Genomic DNA, 10284 nt, shown 5'->3' with positions numbered 1-10284 from the left:
GGACCAGCTGGGCATGATCTCTGGACATGACACCTAGACTGGACCCTTCATATCTGTGGCCTAGCCCTGGTTCGTAGCCAGGGCCCAACATGGCATGTGGGCCAAGCCTCATTATAAGCCCGTAATCAGATGAAAACAAGGCCCAGTCGGATCTGGCAGAGTCTGGAGATTTGGACTCTATCCAATGTAATTGAAAATTAAGGATAAGGATCTATATCCAGAGATTCTCTATCCAATGTAACTGAAAACTAGGATAAGGATCCATATCCAGGGATTCTCTAGTTTTCCGGACTGTTATATAATGAAGAGTTTTCAGCAGCAGAACTACAGGGAAGGGAAAAACTCTATACTCCGGAGATTTTCAGAGACTTGATCCCTCTGGGGTATGTACGCAGCCACTGAACTAAAAAGTGGTTCAGTCTCAACAACAAGAACATTTTTTCCCAAGCAACAAGTTCAACAAGGTGCGCGAAGTTCGAAATTGTTTCTACGTAAGGTGGTGATATTGAGGTCGTCGGTTTTACGTTTTAAGAGTGTCCGGGTAGATCGGTTTTGCCCCGACATCTTTTGGCCGTCGTGGGGAATCAACCCACCTTCGTTCTTCTCTTTTATTATATTGAATATCACAATCAATGGGCTTTGGTAGACCCAAAAGAAATCAAAAGGTGGGTGACACTAGTCAAGTTCCGAATTGCACAAAACCCGCCTCCCATATCTTTGAGACAGGACAACACATAGTTGTTGACGAGGTTCATGCTCAGAAGAAATATACACGTCAGATTCCCTCACAAAATCTGGACGCCCAGCATGAAGAAGAAGATTTGGTGGAGACCCTGCGAATTACTGTTCCAGCAGGGGAACAAGATGCAACTAGGGATACTCGAGTCGTCACACACAGAGACGGATTTGCATCTATTGGGGAAAGACCGTCAATGCTGCCTCAGCGTCTGCAGCAATGCCTTGGGCCTAGGTCGGGTGCTATTTCCACCCAATCTGGACCGTCCATATTGCCTAGGCGTTTGCAAGGCCGCCTTGGGCCTGGATCGGGCCCTCAGGATCTAAGCCACAATGCTCACCCATCTGATGAAGAAACTCTAATGTCTATGTTGCTTAAGCTGACCAGAGAAAACAATCAGCTTAGGAGAAATGACGACAAAAGGCCTAGGGAAGAAAACTCTCAGCAGGAATCTTCCGCACCAAAGGAGAGCAGGTCTCAAAAGAGGAGGCATCATCCAAGGAGCCATGCCTCCAGCAGCACCCAAAACCACAGAACTCCAATTGTGGAACGTTTAGGTGGTGGCCGACAGATTCTAGGACGGGTTAAGTAGCCTAGCGTCACCGGGCGGTCGTGTCAAGACGTTCCCAGTACCCCAAGGAACAATCAATGTCAGTTTCCGGATATTCCTCTGCGGCTTACTTCAATCTAGAGTGTGACGTGCAACGCTCTCGCAGTCCGGTACTACAAAGAGGACAATATAGACCAGCTCGAGGTAACAGAAGATTTGATCGTAGTCCTGAAGGTTCAGATTCCTCAGAATCAGGATACAATGGTTCGAGGAACACTCGCCGGAGGACTAATGGAGGTTATCAGATGGTTGGAGATAGAAGGGGTAGCCAACAATGGGCTAGAAGCCACAGAACTGGAGCCCTCCACAATTCTGTGGGTGGTTACGCTCGAACCAGAGAGCTAAACCCACGCATGGCTGAAGTAAATTTCAGGCAACATAGGCAAGACTCTGCTAAGCCTGGCTGGAGCCCTGAAAGGAGAAATCTTACCTACAGAGTCGGCACGAACAATGTCGCTCTGCAGGAAAATAGTGACAGCTTGAATGAGCAGCGAGTCCAAGAACTCATTAGAACTGCTATGGATTCCAAAGCTACTCCGGAAAAAAAAACAACATAAACTGACAATCAAAGGACACGAAGAATCTCCTTTTATAGATGAAATCGAGATTACATTTCCCCGGTTCTTTCAAACAACCTTCAAATTCCCAACCTACGATGATGTAGATGGTTGTCCAGATAAGCACTTGATGAAGTACAGATCGTCTATGGCTCTTTTTAATAACAATGATGCGTTGATGTGCATAATGTTCCAAGCTACCCTTAGCGGAGAAGCTTTGACATGGTTTAAGGAGCTCCATCCTCATTCAATCCATACATTTCCGCAGCTCGCCGACAAGTTCTCAAAACATTATCGCTACAATAGGAAGACCATAAAAGGTTCTGGAACTCTTTTCAACCTCCACCTGGAGAAAGGAGAAAGCATTCGAGACCTTGTCAGAAAACTCAAAGTGCTGCTCAAGGAGGTCAGCAATGTCCCAGATGACGTTGTTGCGCAAGCTTTCAAAAATGCTCTTCCTTTTGATAAGTCTGGTCTATACAACTCACTAACTCTGAAGCCTCCAAAAACAGTTTAGGATTTGCTGGTGCGAGCAGAAAGGTATGCTACTGTTCAGGAAGATTCAAAGTACAAGCAGCAAGGAGATTTTTCAAGTGATAGAGGAAAGCAGGAACAACAGCAGCATGACAAAGATAGAAAGAAACATAACAAAGATGCCAAAATTGGCGTCTCACAGAGTCAGAAACAAGATGGCCGCCCGAGCAAAGATCTTACTCTTCCAGAGCTCAGCGTCAGTCTCTCAGAATTGTATGACAAGCTCAAAGGAAAACTCTCCAGGCCGTTCCCTATGAAACCCGATCGAGGGAAGGAGAGATAAGTCAAAGAAATGCAAGTGTCACAATGATTTCGCCATACTTTGAATGATCTTTATGCATTCAAGAAGGAGATCTCGAGAATGGCGGATGGGGGCAACCAAGGAGTATCTAAAGGGGTACTCAAAAGTCTCGCTCATGTAAATCGATCGAAAGCACGATGTGATAGCTGTATGTCATGCTCAAAGCGGTCGCTTTTGCTCATCCAACCGTGAAAGAAAATGGAGCATGAAGCACAAGATTCAAAAAATTGGTAGTTGGAATCACGTAAACAGTATCAACTTTAAATCTGGGTTCTATGCTGAGACTATTGTAGAAGGAGGACTAACTTTTACTGAAGAAGATGAGCGAGGAGTCTACTATCCTCACAATGATGCTGTGGTGATTACAGCATGGGTTGGCATCCGCAAAGTCCAAAGAATTCTGATAGACACTGGCAGGTCTGCCTGTATCCTATTCTTTGGATGCTATTCTATCATGAATCTCGACGATGATCTTATTCAGGAAGATGATACTCCAATTATCGGCTTTAATGGGGCTCCAGCTAAAAAGGTTGGTAAAATTAATTTGCCCATCCGCGAGGGTCCCCTAAGGTTGTAGGAGTTGACTTTGTTCTGGTAGACTGCCCATCCACATATAATGTTATTTTAGGCAGAGATTGGCTTCATGCAATGCATGCAGTGGTGTCCACTTATCACCAAGCTATTAAGTTTCCAACATCAAAGGGAACTTGTAAGATCCGAAGTGACCAGATTGCATCCCTGAAATGCCATGAGCATGCGATGGATGATTATAAAAAGTCTGAGGTCAGAGGACACACCATTCTCAACACCGAAAGCGAAATAGCAATTACAAAAGGGGTTGGACCAGAGCACCAATGAGGACAGCCAAAAGCACCTGGGGAGGCACCAACCAAGGGACCTCCAACGAATCGATAAAATTTAAGAAGTGCAGATAGGAGAAGAAGAAAGTCAGACCACTTTCATCTCTGAAGAACTTTCTGAAACAGAGAAAGAAGCTTTGGTGGCCTTATTGAAAAGTAACAGAGTTATCTTTGCTTGGAATCCAACAGATATGCCCGGAATTGACCCAGCGTCACTTGTCACAGATTAGACATCGACTCAAAAGTCAAACTGGTAAGGCAGAAACCGCGGAGAATGGCCCCAGACAAGAAAATCTTAGTGAACAAGGAGATTGACAAGTTATTGGAGGCTGGATTTATTCGACCAGTTGAATACCCAACTTGGGTTTCCAATATTGTAGCAGTACCAAAGAAGAATGGGAAGCTCAGAATTTGTGTCGACTTCACAGACATGAATGAAGTTTGCCCACCTGCATCCTTATCATATACCCGCATTTCAGATATGGTGGATCGCGACATATGGCTTCAATAAACTATCTTTTATGGATGCAAGCTCGGGGATATTATCGATTATAATCGCACTATGATGACCAGGAGTATACAACATTCATCACGCATGCAGGGCCTATATTGCTATGTTGTTATGCCATTCGGCCTAAAGAATGCTGGGGTCACATACCAAAAGCTTGTTAATACTATCTTTGCTGATCTTATTGGGGTTATTATGGAGGTTTATATTGACGACATGGTTGTGAAGTCAAGCGAAGAATGCGATCATCTTGCGACCAAGAAAAGTATTTGATCGACTAAAGAAATACAAAATGAGGCTTAACCCCGCCAAATGTTCATTTGGCCTATCTTCAGGCAAATTCTTAGGGTTCATGATGACCCACAGGGGAATTGAAGCTAACCCGGAGCAAATTCGAGCTATTCTCGACATGCCACCCCCTACCTGCATAAAGGAAGTACAGAGGCTCTTAGGTCGTCTTGCGGCTCTCGGTCGTTTCATATCTCGATACTCTGATAAATGTAGGCCGTTCTTTCAGATTTTGAAAGTTGCATCCACCTGGAATGAAGACTGTGAAAAGGCTTTCTCTGTAGTCAAAGCCTACCTTACCTCTCCCCCAGTTTTGGTTAGTCCAAAGGCTGGAGAGCCTGTAGGAATTTATCTTGCTGCAACTGACTCTGCAGCCAGTGCAGTCATTTTTGTTGATGATTCTGAGGAAAAGCCGGTTCATTTTGTTAGCAAAACACTAACCGCAGCAGAAAGTCGTTACTCCAAAATTGAGAAAGTCGCGTTGGCCTTAGTACATCAAAATTCGGCGGTTGAAGCCGTATTTTCGGGGAGAACGGTGAGGGTTTATACTGAGTATCCTCTGCGAAAGACCTCGGCAAACACGAGGAATCAAATAGGTCGATTGAATGGTCGAGTTACCTCGGTAAGATATGATATTGTTTATGAGCCAAGGACCGCGAGAAAAGGGGCATGCTCGCCTCTTTATGGCAGATTTTCCCGTGGATGACATCCAACCGAGTCCGAAATTAGCCGAAATAGAACAACTTCGATCATTCATTCCGTTTCCCCCGCCTAAACCGAGGAATTCTCACCCAGTACATCCGATTCTGGGGGTGAGCGCATTCTTGACAGTAATCAAGCTCTGTGGACCATCTTCACCGACGGTTCAAAAAATGCATCCGGATCTGGTCTAGGTTGTGTACTTCCGACCCGGCGACGAAAATTGAAAGGTCGGGTCGGACTAGGCTTTTCGCCTCTAATAATGAAGCCGAATATGAAGTCATTATCTATGGTATAAATGCCGCGACTTAAGCCGGGGAGCAAAGAACATTCAAATGCTAACGTGATTCTCGCTTGGTGGCTAATCAATTTGGTGGTACTTTTCAAGCAAAAGATGAAAGGATGGCAGCATATTTGATGACCATTCACCAATTGGTCGTGCAATTCGACAAAAATCTCCATCACCAAAGGCCAAGGAATGAAATCGCATCCGATGCACTAGCTTACCTCTCCGGTATGTCCAACTAGATGAACCAAGAGAAATCCAGATTGATTTCCGGCAAAGAGCCGAGCATCAATTTTAAACCAATGAGACTTCATGAGGCATATGTTATAGAGTGTAACGCATTGCAAGTCTGTGTTGTTAACACTCGACGAAGAAAAAGAGAACAGGTGGATCGGGCATCTTCAGAATCTATAGATCCAAATGATCTTTGAGGATCGTCGGACTTTGGCATCCTTACGCAAAACAACTCAAAAGAAAGCATCCCACATTAAATGATTCAGGATCAAGGAATGAACCCCGGTGACCTTGGCGATTGGGGGCGACCATGAAGATACTGGGGGCGACATCATCCCCAATCGAAAGCGAAAAGTCTGAATTTGAAGTAGAATCAAGAGGAAACTCTTGATGATTTGGAGATAAGGGACTTAGAAATCTTGGCACTAGAACAACTGATTGAGGTCAGCCTTCATTGAGTATCCGAACTCGAAATCTCCCCATGAGAAAGCTTTATCTCGTAGGTTAAAGCGAGAGGCATGGAAATTCGCAGATTGTTCACACTAAAGAAAGAGTCGCCGACTTTACAAAAAGACCAATGGGGTTCGGCCACGCTTAAGATGTCTTACCTAAGAGTAAAGCGAAATGATACTTAAAGAAATTCATGCGGTGTTTGTGGGAATCACTTTCGGGAGGTCGTAGTCTTGCCCACAAGGCTTTAACGCAGGGTTATTGGTGGCAGATATGCAAAGAGAGACCATAAAACGAATCACTTAAATTTGTGTGCCGTGCGTAAACACGCTAAAGTTGGAAAACTACCCGATACCAATGCAACCCGCACCCAATTCCCCTTGGCCTTTCTCAAAATGGGGGCTCGACATCGTGGGACCTTTGTCTAGGGCACCTGGAAGAGTTCGTTTTTTGTTAGTGGCTACCGACTACTTCACAAAGTCGGTCAAAGCCACAGCTTTGGCTTCAATAACTACTGCTGATGTAAAGCGATTTCTGTGGCGTGATATTATCCGGGTTGTTCGTGAGTACCTTCTAATTAGTATCGGATAACGGTTCCCAATTTGGCTCCACAGAGATGCAACAATTTGTGGGTCTATGAGCATAAAGCACAATTTTTCTGCTCCTTACCATCCCGGCTAAAATGCCAAGCAGGGCTACTAATAGGGCGGATTCGGATACCCTTAAGAAAAGGCTTATTGGAGCTAAAGGCAACTGGGTTCGCCAGCTGCCTGCTGTCCTATGGGCATATAGGACTACTCCTAGAAGGTCCACAGGTTTTTCACCACACTCTTTAGCATATGGTGCGTAAGCGATACTCTAACAAATCATGGCAAATGAATAGAAATGAAGCAATAAAATCCAGGGTTGAAGATGAAGTCTTAGCTTACGACAAAGCTCTTATTGATGAACGCCGGGATATAGCTCTTCAGCAATTAGCCAAATATCAAGAAAACATGAAGCGCAGTCATGATAGAAAACTCAAAGAACGTGTCTTCAAACCTGGTGACTAGGTCCTCAGAAAAGCCAAAAATTTTGATAACCCAGGCGTGGGTAAGTTTTCTGAAAATTGGGAGGGGCCATTCATTGTGGATAGGTTGGCCTCTAAAGGTTCTTATTACTTAAAATCTTTAGCCGGCGATGTCATGAGTAAAGCATGGAATGCTTCTCATCTTAGGAAGTTTTTTAAATAAATGATGCACTGAAATCATTTAATAATGCCGTGAAAATCTTTCGCTGGCAATGTCACGAGTAAAGCATGGTTTCTCATTTTAGAAAGTTTTTCTTTACATCATGTACAGAGTCGTTGAATAACACTAAGTCAAATGATCATTTGCTGTCATTCCTTATTTGCCTCATTGGAAGTTAATGTAATACTCTTATTAACAGTGCTATGAATTTTTAGCACAGCTGCACTACAGAAATCCAGGTTCAAGCGCCCCTCCAACTAGACACACCGTAGGTTCAAACCTAAGAGGACCTAGTTGGTATAGACGACTTCATATCAAATCTCTATCAGCTTTAAAAAACCCGGTTCAAATGCTCAGCATGCCCGGTCAAGTGAAAAAGCCTCATTTTTGCTTGCAAAAATTCCAAGCTCCAACATTTTTTGCACTTGGAAGTGCATTGAATACTAGATGCACACTCTGAAGCCCAGTTGAATGGCATCAATTGTCTAGCTTGGTACAGACCAGAGCGTCCCTCTCGCCTGTTCAAATCCTTATAATTGACTGAGGCCAGTGATAAGGCAAGTGCTGTGAGTGCGCCAGGCTTGAAAAATGTCCCGTACGACTAAAGTATCGGGTCCAAGTATATGGCTTTGACCCTCTTGCCTGGCTTCGACGTGAAACACAAATCCCCGAAGTTCAAAAAGCCAACATACATAAGTGCACTGTGTGTTGGTCCGAGTAAATGGCGTCGACCCTCTGGCTCGGTCCTATTTGTGAACTGGGTAACTCCGAACTTTTAGGACTTTAAAAACCCAGGTGCTGGATGCAATCTATCCCTTGGAGGCGCCGCCAAGTTTGGATAGAGAACATCGCTTGGTACGGTTGAATGACATTGATCCTCTCAACCGAAAACAATATGCATAGAATCGACTGCGGCATTAACGCCGTCATCTCGAAGTTTCATAGCAAAATTTCGGCCCTTTTCTTCGGGCTAATCGATAATCTTTTTCTCTCAAACCGCCCAAGATAACACCTTCAAAGGTTTGACTATATGGACTTATTTATATCTGAGCATTACTACAAAATTGCTCAGTCCGATTACACTTCAATCGGGTTATTCTATAAATGCAGCACAATATCGTTCGATGTATATTCTGAGTATGGCGACATGCTCAGCCCGGTTGTATTTGTTCAACCGAGTTATTCTACAATGGAATTCTATTGGTGAATTGCCAAACGTCAATTCCTTATCAATTCTATTTTCTTTTCACATTATGCTGGTGAAAATCCCCAGTTTTACCAGTATACACAGTAACTTTCTTATTCAACACTACACGTGAATCGTATCCACATGTAGTGTTGGGGAAAACGTAGTATATATATCTTTGCTAATATTCAGGCCAATACTTTTCAAGTTCTATTTTATTGCCAAGCCGCTATTGAAGATTTTTCATTTCAGAAAAGTCCATGGCTTCAAAATATTCTTACAGGACACATCATGGTAATTCAAGATAACTAAAGTGCAGGAGCCTTCAGAATATCCTTACAGGCCACATCACGGTAATTCAAGATAACTAAAGTGTAGGAGCCTTCAAAATGTCCGAACTACAAATGGAAGATACATAATAAGAAAAGCAAAATGTCAAGGCGGGCTAGTCCAGAACCACGATTCTTGAAAGCAGTACTCCTCCTCAACTAGATGCGGTTTTCCCGCACCACACGACTGTATTTCTCCTCACTCGCATCGGCGATCACTTTCCATAGCTCGTACAACATTCTGGGAGTCCCTGAGCTTATCAGCTAAAGTAATCAGTTCTAAGTCTTTTGACGCAATCATCTCATCACGAGCAGACATTGTTTCTTTAAGTCGACGACATTCCTCTAACAAAGTGGTAACGTGGTCTCGTGAACGTTGAGATTCTAGCTCACCGGCACAAGCCTCACGAAAAAGGGTGGAGGACTTAAGCAAGACCTCCTCGGCATGCTGAAAAGATAGTGAAAATGGTACCGAACTGGAACAAGGGTCTTTTCTAACTCTTTTAGCAGAGCAATTATTTGTAGACTTGTCTCTCACTCTGTGGTTCCCGGAGTGACTAGAGACATGGACAGAGTGAGCCGACTGTACATCATCCGCATTATCAGGAATAACATAACGAGTACCCCTTCCATTCACATCGGCACTAACATGGTTCTGCTCAGCGACGACACCAGAGGCGGTGACCTCAACAACACCCTCAGCATGTGGATGTTCTCTAGAGCCTCGCATAACAACTGGAGAAGGTGGAATAGAAGTAGACTTGGAAATGGTGGCTCGTGGAAAATGCAAACCCGAGCTGCGGGATCTCAAGCTAGGATCAGGATGCCTCGTGATAGTCGGTGGAACATCATCTTCGTTAGAAGAATAATAGATGTAACACCGACGCGCGAGTGATTCTTCTACCCTATCACCTATGTCAATTCTCGAAATATCATCACCCAATGAGCCAGGGAGGATAATATCTGAAGGAGCAATACGTGGAAGCCTCCTCGATGCCATAGGTTTAACACGAACTTCATTTCCCTTTTCTGAAGCTCCAGTAGTGTCAGGCATCACAGACTGAAGAGGATGAACGAGGTATGCGGAAGCCCATGCAACGATTGTATCAGGGTAACTCAAGTCCCTAATAATCTCTGGGAGACCAAACAAGGTTTGAAGGTTATGCTGAACTGCATTCTCATCAACTTCACTCACCACAGCATCAGAAATCCAGGTATCTGTTAGAGAAAGAACTAAATTGAGCTGCAAAACAAAGAAAACTGTAGACGAAGAAAATAAATTCTTAAGGAGCTCACCTGAGAAATTATTTGGAACATCCATTCCATGGCCCCCCCGAAATTTGAACTCTGTAGGCTGGTGTATGCCATGTTAAGTAATGAGTATGGGGATGGATGAACTTCCTATCCGAAGAGACAAAGTCGACTGTGAAGAAATCTGGAACTACGGGTATATCAGCATTGGAATGCTTGTTCGGGA

This window comes from Coptis chinensis, chromosome 8 (genome assembly GCF_015680905.1).
Source record: "Coptis chinensis isolate HL-2020 chromosome 8, ASM1568090v1, whole genome shotgun sequence".
Taxonomy (NCBI): Eukaryota; Viridiplantae; Streptophyta; class Magnoliopsida; order Ranunculales; family Ranunculaceae; genus Coptis; species Coptis chinensis.
The sequence above is the reverse complement of the archived record's forward strand: the minus strand, read 5'-3'. Positions refer to the sequence as shown.